This window comes from Choloepus didactylus, chromosome Y (assembly GCF_015220235.1).
Source record: "Choloepus didactylus isolate mChoDid1 chromosome Y, mChoDid1.pri, whole genome shotgun sequence".
Classification (NCBI taxonomy): Eukaryota; Metazoa; Chordata; class Mammalia; order Pilosa; family Megalonychidae; genus Choloepus; species Choloepus didactylus.
This window is the reverse complement of record NC_051335.1, coordinates 25,496,834-25,511,054: the sequence shown is the minus strand read 5'-3', so window position 1 is coordinate 25,511,054 and position 14,221 is coordinate 25,496,834. Positions and strand designations below refer to the sequence as shown.

The following is a 14,221-nucleotide window of genomic DNA, read 5'->3' as shown; positions in this document are numbered from 1 at the left end:
TTGCCCTGGAGAAACTAAGAGAGGACCCTCAGACACACAGAGAGAAATGCCCTGAGAGAAACAAGCAAGGATGCACAGGAGCTGAGAGAGAAAAGCTAAGACAGAAGCCAAGAGACATTTTGGAGAAAGAAACAGAAACCAGAAGCTAGCCTTGGGAGAGGGCCAGCAGACTCTGGCCATGTGCCTTCCCGTGTGACAGAGGAACTCCAGATGCAATCAGCCTTTCTTCAGAGAAAGTATCTTATTGATGCCTTAATTGGGACATTTTCATGACCTTAGAACTGCAAATTGGTGAACTAATAAACCACCATTGTAAAAAACAATCCATTTCTGGTATTTTGCATTTTGGCAACTTAACAAACCAGAACAGATTTTGGTACCAGAGAAGTGGGGTGCTGCAATTTGCAAATACCAAAAATGTTGAAATGGCTTCATAAATGGGTAAGGGAAAGATTCTGGAAGAATTGTGAGGAGCTTGATAGAAAAGGCCTAGAGTGCTTTGAAAAGACTGTTGGTAGAAATGTGGACTTGAAAGATACTTCTGTTGAGGCCTTAGACAAAAATGATGAATGTGTCATTGTAAACTGGAAGAAAGGCGATTCATGTTTTAAAGTGGCAGAGAATTTGGCAAAACTGAGTCCTGGTGTCAGATGGAAAGCAGAATTTGAAAACGATGAGTTGGGACATTTAGCTGAGGAAATTTCAAAACTACATGTGGAAAATGCAGCCTGGCTTCTCCTTGCAGCTTACAGTAAAATGCAAGAGGAAAGACATAAGCTGAGAACTGAACCCTTGGGTAGAAAGAAACCAGAAATTGATGGTCTGGAAAATTCTGGGCTTCCAGAACATGAAACACTAGAGGATAGTGCTCCATGTGCTGATTTAATGAAACCTGGAAACAGTCAGCCATTTCAGTACAAGCCAGGATTGGAGAAGGAGTTACCCAGGAAGGATTTGTGGAAAGTCCTATTGACTGACAGTTTTGACCCCTGTATGCTGCATGCCAAGCCAACAAATTTTTTGTGAGATCTGTATAAGTGGAACCACTGCCAGTCTAGACCAAAAGGGACAGAAAAGGGGCAGATGGAAGGAAAAATTTCTTCAGAGGAGGCAGAACCATGGAAGCCAAGGTCTGAAGCCAAGAAATCTCAGGCCAGGAGAATAGACCCACCCATGCATGTGGTGAGTTTGCCCCAGAGGCAGAGGGTGGGCCTTCTGCCTCAATGTTCAGGAACAGTCCTGCCACCCCAGGCCTCAGAGAGGGTGGAACACATTCCCTTGGAATTGTGGAGAGCCTGGTCACCACCCTACTGTTCTGAAGGTATTGGGCATGTGCCCCAGAGATGGCAGAGAGTCCAGGAGTCACCCAGATGCTTGAGGAGGGTGGGGCTGAGAACAAGGTGTTCTCCCCAATGCATGGATATTTTGGAGCAATCACCCCAGCATTCAGAGAGAGCAAAGCCACTGTGTAAGCCTTTGGAAAGGGTGGGACTCCTGCTCTCTCAAGCCCTGAGGATAAAACAGCTTTCTATAAATGAGTCTCAGATTTTGAAATATAATTGAGTTAGCCCTGCAGGTCTTATGTACTGTTTGGGTCCTGGGACCTGTTTTCCTTCCAATTTCTCCCTATGGCAATGGGAATGTTTATCCTATGACTATCCCTCCTTTGTATATTGGAAGTAGATAACTTATTCTATGTTTCATAGGTTCACAGCCAGAGGAGAATTTTGCCATAGGACAAACCACCTCTGTAACTGATTTTGATAAGACTTTGTACTTAATATTGTACTGAAATGACTTAAGCTTTTATGATACTGTGGTGGAATGTATGTATTTTGCATATGGAAAGAACATGTCTTTTGGGGGCCCAGAGGGTAGAGTGTGCTGCTTTGAATCTATTATGTACCCCACAAAAGCCATGTTCTTTTTTTTAATTAAATTCAGTTTTATTGAGATATAATCACATACCATACAATCATCCATGGTGTACAATCAACTGTTCATAGTACCATCATATAGTTATGCATTCATCACCCCAAATCTATTTTTGAATACTTTCCTTAAAGCAGAAAGAATAAGAATAAGAATAAAAAATAAAAGTAAAAAAAAGAACACCCAAATTATCCCCATCCCACAATATTTTTCATTTAGTTTTTTTCCCAATTTTTCTACTCATCCATCCATACACTGGATAAAGGGCGTGCAATCCACAAGGTTTTCACAATCACACTGTTACCATTGTAAGCTACATTGTTATACAATCATCTACAAGAGTCAAGGTACTGGGTTGGAATTTGATAGTTTCAGGTATTTACTTCTAGCTATTCCAAAACATTAAAACATGAAAAAGAGACTGCCATTGAAACCAGAACCAGGAGAGATGCTAAGAGATGAAACCCAGATTTTGCCCTGAAGAAGCTAAGAGAGGACCCCCAGACATTTAGAGAGAAATGTTCTGAGAGAAACAAGCAAGGATGCACAGGAGCTGAGAGAGAGAAGCTAAGACAGAAACCCAGAGACATTTTGGAGAAAGCAATGAAAACCAGAAGCTAACCCTGGGAGAGGCCCAGCAGACTCCAGCCTTGTGCTTTCCCATGTGACAGAGGAATCCCAGATGCCACTGACTTTTCTTCAGAGAAAGTACTGTCATGTCAATGCCTTAATTGGGACATTTTCATGGCCTTAGAACTGTAAATTTGTGAATAAACCCCCACTGTAAAAGCCAATCCATTTCTGGTATTTTGCATTCTGGCAGCTTTAGCAAATCAGAACAGATGTTCAAACAAATCCCCTAAACAAATTCAGTGGGATGACTAAAGAGATAAATGATAATAAGAAAACACTGGGTGAGCATAAACAAGAATTTGAAAGCATGCAATGAGAAATAACAGATCTTAAGGGAAGGAAAGACACAATAGATGAAGTTAAAAATACACTAGAAGCACATGACTGCAGATTTGAACAGGCAGAAGAAAGGATCAATGAGCTAGAAGAAAAGCATCTGAATTCATGTAGACAAAAGAACAGATAGAGAAAAGAATGGGAAAAAATTGATCAGGGTCTCTGGAAACTGACTGACAACATGAAGCACATGAACATTTGCCTCATGGGCATCATAGAAGGAGAACAGAAAAGGGGCAAAGGGAATATTTGAGGAAATAATGGCTGAGAACATCCCAAGTCTTATGAAAGACATTGATATCCAGGTCCAAGAAGCACAACATACCCTAAACCAAATGGATCTGAATAGACCTACTCCAAGACACATACAAATCAGAATGTCAAATGCCAAAGATAAAGAGAGAATTTTGAAATCAGCAAGAGAAAAGTGATTCATAACATACAAGGGATGCCTGATAAGACTAAGGTCCAATTTCTCATCAGGCAAGAAGGTAGTGATATGATACATTCAAGATACTGAAAAAAAATTGCCACCCATGAATTCTCTATCCAGCAAAACTGTCCTTCAAAAATGAGGGCGACTCTCTCTCTGGCTAAGCCAACTTGAAAGGTGAAATCACTGCCCTCCCCCCTACGTGGGATCAGACACCCAGGGGAGTGAATCTCCCTGGCAACGTGGAATATGACTCCCGGGGAGGAATGTAGACCTGGCATCGTGGGATGGAGAACATCTTCTTGACCAAAAGGGGGATGTGAAAGGAAATGAAATAAGCTTCAGTGGCAGAGAGATTCCAAAAGGAGCCGAGAGGTCACTCTGGTGGGCACTCTTATGCACACTTTAGACAACCCTTTTTAGGTTCTAAAGAATTGGGGTAGCTGGTGGTGGATACCTGAAACTATCAAACTACAACCCAGAACCCATGAATCTCGAAGACAGTTGTATAAAAATGTAGCTTATGAGGGGTGACAATGGGATTGGGAAAGCCATAAGGACCACACTCCACTTTGTCTAGTTTATGGATGGATGAGTAGAAAAATAGGGGAAGGAAACAAACAGACAAAGGTACCCAGTGTTCTCTTTTACTTCAATTGCTCTTTTTCACTCTAATTATTATTCTTGTTATTTTTGTGTGTGTGCTAATGAAGGTGTCAGGGATTGATTTAGGTGATGAATGTACAACTATGTAATGGTACTGTAAACAATCGAAAGTATGATTTGTTTTGTATGACTGCGTGGTATGTGAATATATCTCAATAAAATGAAGATAAAAAAAAATGAGAGCGAGTTTAAGATATTCACAGATATGTAGAAGCTGAGAGAGCTCAGTATCAATACCCTACCCTACAATAAATACTAAAGGGATTCTTGCAGGCAGACAGGAAAGGACAGGAGACAGAGGCTTCAAGGAGAGTGTAGAAATGAAGATTATCATTAAGGGTAATAAAAGGACAAAAAGAGAGGCAAAAATCAGATATGATGCATTAAAAACTAAAGGATAAAATGGTTGAAGTAAATATTGCCTTTACAGTAATAATGTTGAATATTAATGGACTAAACTTCCTGATCAGAAGACAGAGACTGGCAGAATGGATAAAAAATATGAGCCATCTATATGTTGTCTACAAGAGTCTCACCTCAGACCCAAGGGTACAATAGGTTGAATGTGAAAGACTAGAAAAAGATATTCCACACAGTGTCCAAAAGAAAAGCTGCAGTAGCTATACTAATATCAGACAAAATAGACTTTAAATGCCAGGCTAAAAGAGACAAAGAAGGACATTATATATTAATAACAGGGACAATTTGTGAAAAATTACCAATCATCAATATATATATGCACCTAACCAGGGTGCCCCAAAATACATGAAAACTGAAGGGAGAAATAGACGTATGTACAATAATAGTTGGAGACTCCAGTATACGGCTCACATCAATAGATAGAATATCTAGACAGAGGATCAATAAGGAAAAAGAGAACTTGGATAATTTCATAAATGAACTAAGATCTACAGACATGCAGAACAATGCACCCCATTACAGTAACATATACATTCTTCTCAAGGGTCATTCTCCAGGATAGACCACATGGTGGTTCACAAAACAGGTCTTAATAAATTTAAAAAGACTGAAATTTTACAAAGCACTTTTTCTGATCATAATGAAATGAAGTGCAAGTGAACAACAGGTGGGGGACTGGAAAATGCACAAACTTATGGAGGTTAAACAACACACTCACAAGCAATCAGTGGGTCAAAGAAGAAACTGCAAGAGAAATCAGTAAATATCTTGAGATGAATGAAAATGAGAACACAGCATATCCAAATTTATGGGATGCATATGTTAAAAAGGAAAAAAGAGCTAAAATCAAAGACCTAACTACACATCTGGACGAACTAGAAAAAGAAGAGCAGACTAATCTCAAAGTAAGCAGAAAGAAATAAATAACAAAGATTAGATCAGAAATAAATGAAATTGAGGGGGAAAATAGAATAAAAATCCACAAAACTTGGTTCTTTGAGAAGATCTACAAAATTGACAAGCCATTAGCTAGACTGACAAAGAAAAAAAAGAGGGAAATGCAAAAAAAAAAAAAAAAAAAAAAAAAAAAAAAAACCAGAAATGAGAGGGGGAACATTACTACTGACCCCACAGGAAAAAAAAAAAAACTCATAAGAGGATACTATGGACAACTGTACACCAACAAACTAGACAATTTAGATGAAATGGAGAGTTTTCTAGAAACACATGAACAACTCACACTGATTCCAGAAGAAATAGATCTCAACAAACCAAACACAAGAAAAGGAAGTGAAAGAGTCATCAAAAATCTTCCAACAAAGAAAGCCCATGACCAGATTGTGTTCACAGGTGAATTCTACCAATCATTCTAAGAACAATTAATACCAGTCCTGCTCAAACTCTTACAGAAAACTGAAAGGGAGGGAACACTATGTAACTCATTCTATGAAGCCAACATCACTCTGATACCAAAACCGGACAAAGATACAAGAAAGAAAAATTGCAGACCAATCTAATTAGTATAGATGCAGAAATACTCAAAATACTTGCAAATCAAATCCGACAGCACATTAAAAGAATTGTACACCATTACCAAGTGTGTTTTATCCCAGGTATGCACAGGTGATTCAACACAAGAAAATCAATCAATTTGATAATACATCACATAAACAAATTGAAGAATAGAACCACATGATCATCTCAATTGATGCAGTATAGGCATTTGACAAAATTTGGCATTCCTTCTTGATAAAAATTACTTTAAAAGGTAGGAATATAAGGGAACTTTCTCAACATGATAAAGGGCATATATGAAAAACACATAGCTAAGATACTCAATGGTGAAAGACTGAAAGCTTTCCCATTGTGATCAGGAACCAAACAAGGATGCTCACTGTCACCACTGCCATTAAACACTGTACTGGAAGTCTAGCTAGAGCAAATTAGGCAAAAAAAAAAAAAAAAGAAATAAAAGGCATCCAAATCAGAAATGAAGAAGCAAAACTTGCACTATTTGCAGATATGATTCTGTACCTAGAAAGTTCTGAAAAATCTACAACCAAATAAATGAGTTCAGCAAAGTGGCAGGATACAAAATCAACAAGCAAAAAACAGTACTGTTTGTATACACTAGTAATGAGCAATCTGAGGAGGAAATCATGAAAAAAATTCCATTTACAATAGTAACCAGAAGAATCAACTTAAGAATAAACTTATCCACCTGGAGGAGCTAAGATGGCAGCATAGAGAGGAGTGGAAGACTGTTAGTCCCCCTGGAACAATTCATAAACAACAAAAAAACTAGTAAATAACCTGGAATAACTGCAGGGAGACAAACGTGACTGTCCACTCATCACACATCAACCTGAATTGGGAGGAATGCCCAGGAATACAGCATAAAATCTGTAAGTAAAAACTGTGGACCTGCACCGAGAGCCAAGAGCCAAGAGCCCCTCCCTCACAGAGGCCTCACAGTGCTAGAGAACAGAATGCTCTGAACAAGCAAGTGTACCTCAGCCCAGATCCAACTGGGGTTTTAATGTTAACTGCTCAGTACAGTGAATCCCCCAAAAGCAGAGGCTTCTGGCGATGACTGAACTTGGGAGAGTAAGGGGACATATCTGTTTCAAGAAGGTGAGCCAAGAGGATTGGGTACTATCTCTGGCTGACAGGTGTATCTGGGAGCTTTCTGTCCCTTTCTCTCTCTGTCTACCTGGGCAGCTCAGTGGAGAAAGCCAAAGCCGTTTTCAGTCCACAGTGCTGTGCAGTAAAGAAAGCCTCAGCCATTTTAAAATTGCAGCACTCTGACCAGCAGAGTCAGAGAAACAACGAACTTATTGATATTCAAATGACCTCTCTGGAGGGAGCATAGCTTCCCAAAAGGAAAGGGAAGGGCTCAGCTCTACTACCTGCCTTACATTTGGAACCAGACCCCAGAGCCTGGGGGAAGAGAGCCACAGGCCACACCCACTTACACCAGCCCATGACAGGCTGACAGGTGCACCTGCTGGGCAGAAAAGCACAGGGTGTGTCAATCCTCTAAGAAAAACCATCAGGGAAACAAGATACTGAATATTTACTCCTTCTGTGACCTGAGCCTGTTCTCCTCTGGAAAAACATGATTGGGGTGGCCTAGGAGGTCAGATGCCTAGACAATAGAAATCTACAACCTACACTAGGAAAAACAAAGTTATGACCCAGTCAAAGGAACAAACTTACACTTCAACTGAGATACAGGAATTGAAACAACTAATGCTAAATCAATTCAAAAAGTTTAGGGAAGATATGGCAAAATAGATGAAGTATATAATGAAAACACTGGGCATACATAAGGTAGAAATCAAAGATTCAAAAAAACAACTGGCAGAATCTATGGAAGTGAAAGGCACAAAACAAGAAATGAAAGACATTGGGGACATAAAACAGCAGATCTCAAGAGGCAGAAGAAAACACTCAGGAACTGGAGAATAAGACACCTGAAATCCTACACACAAAAGAACAGATAGGGAAAAGAATGGAAAAATATGAGCAACATCTCCGGGAACTTAAGGACGAAATGAAATACAAGAATGTACATATCATTGGTGTCCCAGAAGGAGAAGAGAAGGGAAAAGGGGCAGAAGCAATAATAGAGGAAATAATCAATGAAAATTTCCCATCTCTTATGAAAGACATAAAATTAAAGATCCAAGAAGCTCAGCATACTCCAAACAGAATAGATCTGATTAGGCCTAGGCCAAGACACTTAATAATCAGATTATCAAACATCAAAGACAAAGAGAGAATCCTGAAAGCAGCAAGAGAAAAGCAATCCATCACATACAAAGGAAACTTAACAAGACTATGTGCAGATCTCCAAGCAGAAGGAAGTGGGGTGATATATCTAAGATACTAAAAGAGAAAAACTGCCAAACAAGAATCTTACATCCAGCAAAATTGTCCTTCAAATATGAGGGAGAGTTCAAAATATTCTCTGACAAACAGACAATGAGAGACTTTGTGAACAAGACACCTGCCCTACAGGAAATACTAAAGGGAGCACTACAGAGTGATAGGAGAAGACAGAAGTGAGAGGTTTGGAACACAATTTTGGGAGATGGTAGCACAGCAATGTAAGTACACTGAACAAAGATAACTATGAATATGGTTGAGAGAGGAAGGTTGAGAGCATGTGAGACACCAGAAGAAAGGAGGAAAGATAAAGACTGGGACTGTGTAACTTGGTGAAATCTAGAGTGTTCAACAGTTGTGATAAAATGTACAAATATGTTCTTTCACGAGGGAGAACAAGCAAATGTCAACCTTGCAAGGTGTTAAAAATGGGGAGGCATTGGGGGACGGATGCAATCAACATAAACTAGAGACTGTAACTAACAGAATCATTGTATTATGCTTCCTTTAATGTAACAAAGGCGATATACCAAGGTAAATACAGATTAGAGGGAGAGCTAGGGGAGGCGTGTGAGACACTTGACATTGGTGGTGTTGTCTGACTATTCTACTTTGATTTAAGGTTATCTTTCCTTTTGCTGCCTCCTAGCTGCCATTTTTTCCCTCTTTCTTTTTTCTTTTTTCCCTCTCTACCTTCTTTGACTCTTCCTCCTGCCTTGTGGAACAAATGTAGATGCCCTTATATAGATAGTGGTGAAGGTGGTGAACACATAAATATGTGACTATACAGGGAACCATCGATTGTTTACTTAGGATGGAATGTATGGCATGTGAACAAAACCATCTTAAAAAAAAAATGGGTTGTTGGTGAAATCTTCAGGGCAATATACTGAATGAAATAAGCCAGACACATAAGGACAAATATTGTAGGGTCTCACTGACAGGAACTAATTATAATATGTAAACTCATAGACATGAAATATAAGGTACCAAAACATAGGACAAGTCTAAAGAATGGAGAGCGGTTGCTTAGTATGAGCATAATGTTCAACTAGGATGAACTTAAATGCTTGGAAATGAACAGAGGTGTTGGTAGCAAGATGTGAGAATAACTAACAGTGCTGAATGGTGCATGAATGAGATGGAAAGGGGAAGCTCAGAGTCACATATGTCACCAGAAGGAAAGTTGGAGGTCAAAAGATGGGAATGTATAAAACTGAATCCTATGGTGGGCAATGTCCATGATTAACTGTACAAATATTAGAAATCTCTTCCATGAACCAGAACAAATGTATGACAATACAACTAGAAGTTAATAATAGAGGGGCGGGGGCAAGATGGCACACTGGTGAGCTGTAAGTTTTAGTTACTCCTCCAGGAAAGTAGGTAGAAAGCCAGGAACTGCGTGGACTGGACACCACAGAGCAATCTGTCTTTGGGCATACTTCATACAACACTAATGAAAATGTCGAACTGCTGAGATCAGCGAAATCTGTAAGTTTTTGCAGCCAGGGGACCCGCGCCCCTCCCTGCCAGGCTCAGTCCCGTGGGAGGAGGGGCTGCCAGCTCCGGGAAGGAGAAGGGAGAACTGCAGTGGCAGCCCTTATCAGAAACTCATTCTACTGATGCATACTCCAACCATAGATAGACTGAGACCAGACAACAGAGAATCTGAGACCTGCCAGCCCAGCAGAGAGGAGACAGGCATAGAAAAAAAAAAAAACAACACGAAAAACTCGAAAATAAAAGCAGAGGATTTTTGGAGTTCTGGTGAACACAGAAAGGGGAAGGGCGGAGCTCAGGCTTTGAGGCGCATATGCAAATCCCGAAGAAAAGCTGATCTCTCTGCCCTGTGGACCTTTCCTTAATGGCCCTGGTTGCTTTGTCTATTAGCATTTCAATAACCCATTAGATCTCTGAGGAGGGCCCTTTTTTTTTTTTTTTTTAATCCTTTTTTCTTTTTCTAAAACAATTACTCTAAGAAGCCCAATACAGAAAGCTTCAAAGAATTGCAGTTTGGGCATGTCAAGCCAAGAGCAGAACTAAGAGAGCTCTGAGACAAAAGGCAATAATCCAGTGGCTGAGAAAATTCACTAAACACCACAACTTCCCAAGAAAAGGGGGGTGTCCGCTCACAGCTATCATACTGGTGGACAGGAAACACTCCTGCCCATCGCCAGCCCCATAGCCCAGAGCTGCCCCAGACAACCCAGTGTGACGGAAGTGCTTCAAATAACAGGCACATACCACAAAACTGGGCGTGGACATTAGCCTTCCCTGCAACCTCAGCTGATTGTCCCAGAGTTGGGAAGGTGGAGCAGTGTGAATTAACAAAGCCCCATTCAGCCATCATTTGAGCAGACTGGGAGCCTCCCTACACAGCCCAGCAGCCCAGAACTGCCCTGGGGGGACGGCACTCACCTGTGACATAGCACAGTCATCCCTCAACAGAGGACCCGGGGTGCACAGCCTGGAAGAGGGGCCCACTTGCAAGTCTCAGGAGCCATAGGCCAATACCAAGGACTTGTGGGTCAGTGGCAGAGACAAACTGTGGCAGGACTGAACTGAAGGATTAGACTATTGCAGCAGCTTTAAAACTCTAGGATCACCAGGGAGATTTGATTGTTAGAGCCACCCCACCCTCCCTGACTGCCCAGAAACACGCCCCATATACAGGGCAGGCAACACCAACTACACACGCAAGCTTGGTACACCAATTGGGCCCCACAAGACTAACTCCCCCACTCACCAAAAAGGCTAAGCAGGGGAGAACTGGCTTGTGGAGAACAGGTGGCTCGTGGAGGCCACCTGCTGCTTAGTTAGAGAAAGTGTACTCCACGAAGCTGTAGATCTGATAAATTAGAGATAAGGACTTCAATAGGTCTACAAACCCTAAAAGAACCCTATCAAGTTCAGCAAATGCCATGAGGCCAAAAACAACAGAAAATTATAAAGCATATGAAAAAACCAGACGATATGGATAACCCAAGCCCAAGCACCCAAATCAAAAGATCAGAAGAGACACAGCACCTAGAGCAGCTACTCAAAGAACTAAAGATGAACAATGAGACCATAGTACGGGATATAAAGGAAATCAAGAAGACTCTAGAAGAGCATAAAGAAGACATTGCAAGACTAAAAAAAAAAATGGATGATCTTATGGAAATTAAAGAAAATGTTGAACAAATTAAAAAGATTCTGGACACTCATAGTACAAGACTAGAGGAAGTTGAACATCGAATCAGTGACCTGGAAGATGACAGAATGGAAAATGAAAGCATAAAAGAAAGAATGGGGAAAAAAATTGAAAAAATCGAAATGGACCTCAGGGATATGATAGTTAATATGAAACGTCCCAATATAAGACTCATTGGTGTCACAGAAGGGGAAGAAAAGGGTAAAGGTCTAGGAAGAGTATTCAAAGAAATTGTTGGGGAAAACTTCCCAAATCTTCTAAACAACATAAATACACAAATCATAAATGCTCAGCGAACTCCAAATAGAATAAATCCAAATAAACCCACTCCGAGACATATACTGACCACACTGTCAAACACAGAAGAGAAGGAGCAAGTTCTGAAAGCAGCAAGAGAAAAGCAATTCACCACATACAAAGGAAACAGCATAAGACTAAGTAGTGACTACTCAGCAGCCACCATGGAGGCGAGAAGGCAGTGGCACGATATATTTAAAATTCTGAGTGAGAAAAATTTCCAGCCAAGAATACTTTATCCAGCAAAGCTCTCCTTCAAATTTGAGGGAAAGCTTAAATTTTTCACAGACAAACAAATGCTGAGAGAATTTGCTAACAAGAGACCTGCCCTACTGGAGATACTAAAGGGAGCCCTACAGAGAGAGAAACAAAGACAGGACAGAGAGACTTGGAGAAAGGTTCAGTACTAAAGAGATTCGGTATGGGTACAATAAAGGATATTAATAGAGAGAGGGAAATTATGGCAAACATAAACAAAAGGATAAGATGGCCGATTCAAGAAATGCCTTCACGGTTATAACGTTGAATGTAAATGGATTAAACTCCCCAATTAAAAGATGTAGATTGGCAGAATGGATCAAAAAAAATGAACCATCAATATGTTGCATACAAGAGACTCATCTTAGACACAGGGACACAAAGAAACTGAAAGTGAAAGGATGGAAAAAAATATTTCATGCAAGCTACAGCCAAAAGAAAGCAGGTGTAGCAATATTAATCTCAGATAAATAGACTTCAAATGCAGGGATGTTTTGAGAGACAAAGAAGGCCACTACGTACTAATAAAAGGGGCAATTCAGCAAGAAGAAATAACAATCGTAAATGTCTATGCACCCAATCAAGGTGCCACAAAATACATGAGAGAAACACTGGCAAAGCTAAAGGAAGCAATTGATGTTTCCACAATAATTGTGGGAGACTTCAACACATCACTCTCTCCTATAGATAGATCAACCAGACAGAAGACCAATAAGGAAATTGAAAACCTAAACAATCTGATAAATGATTTAGATTTAACAGACATATACAGGACATTACATCCCAAATCACCAGGATACACATACTTTTCTAGTGCTCACGGAAGTTTCTCCAGTATAGACCATATGCTGGGACATAAAACAAGCCTCAATAAACTTAAAAAGATTGAAATTATTCAAAGCACATTCTCTGACCACAATGGAATACAATTAGAAGTCAATAACCATCAGAGACTTAGAAAATTCACAAATACCTGGAGGTTAAACAACACACTCCTAAACAATCAGTGGGTTAAAGAAGAAATAGCAAGAGAAATTGCTAAATATATAGAGACGAATGAAAATGAGAACACAACATACCAAAACCTATGGGATGCAGCAAAAGCAGTGCTAAGGGGGAAATTTATAGCACTAAACGCATATATTAAAAAGGAAGAAAGAGCCAAAATCAAAGAACTAATGGATCAACTGAAGAAGCTAGAAAATGAACAGCAAACCAATCCTAAACCAAGTACAAGAAAAGAAATAACAAGAATTAAAGCAGAAATAAATGACATAGAGAACAAAAAAAACAATAGAGAGGATAAATATCACCAAAAGTTGGTTCTTTGAGAAGATCAACAAGATTGACAAGCCCCTAGCTAGACTGACAAAATCAAAAAGAGAGAAGACCCATATAAACAAAATAATGAATGAAAAAGGTGACATAACTGGAGATCCTGAAGAAATTAAAAAAATTATAAGAGGATATTATGAACAACGGTATGGCAACAAACTGGATAATGTAGAAGAAATGGACAATTTCCTGGAAACATATGAACAACCTAGACTGACCAGAGAAGAAATAGAAGACCTCAACCAACCCATCACAAGCAAAGAGATTCAATCAGTCATCAAAAATCTTCCCACAAATAAATGCCCAGGGCCAGATGGCTTCACAGGGGAATTCTACCAAACTTTCCAGAAAGAACTGACACCAATCTTACTCAAACTCTTTCAAAACATTGAAAAAAATGGAACACTACCTAACTCATTTTATGAAGCTAACATCAATCTAATACCAAAACCAGGCAAAGATGCTACAGAAAAGGAAAACTACCGGCCAATCTCCCTAATGAATATAGATGCAAAAATCCTCAACAAAATACTTGCAAATCGAATCCAAAGACACATTAAAAAAATCATACACCATGACCAAGTGGGGTTTATTCCAGGCATGCAAGGATGGTTCAACATAAGAAAAACAATCAATGTATTACAACACATTAAAAACTCGAAAGGGAAAAATCAATTGATCATCTCAATAGATGCTGAAAAAGCATTTGACAAAATCCAACATCTCTTTTTGATAAAAACACTTCAAAAGGTAGGAATTGAAGGAAACTTCCTCAACATGATAAAGAGCATATATGAAAAACCCACAGCCAGCATAGTACTCAA

The 14,221-nt window shown here is 39.7% G+C and overlaps 2 protein-coding genes across 2 annotated transcripts in view; both read right to left on the bottom strand.

Moving 5' to 3' along the window:
• Nucleotides 1-14,221, bottom strand: part of NEXMIF (neurite extension and migration factor) — a 333,843-nt gene that overhangs the window by 167,645 nt on the left and 151,977 nt on the right. The gene's annotated exons all lie outside the window — the stretch shown is intronic.
• The window catches only part of LOC119524045 (RE1-silencing transcription factor-like), a 117,548-nt gene that overhangs the window by 1,134 nt on the left and 102,193 nt on the right, over nucleotides 1-14,221 (bottom strand). The gene's annotated exons all lie outside the window — the stretch shown is intronic.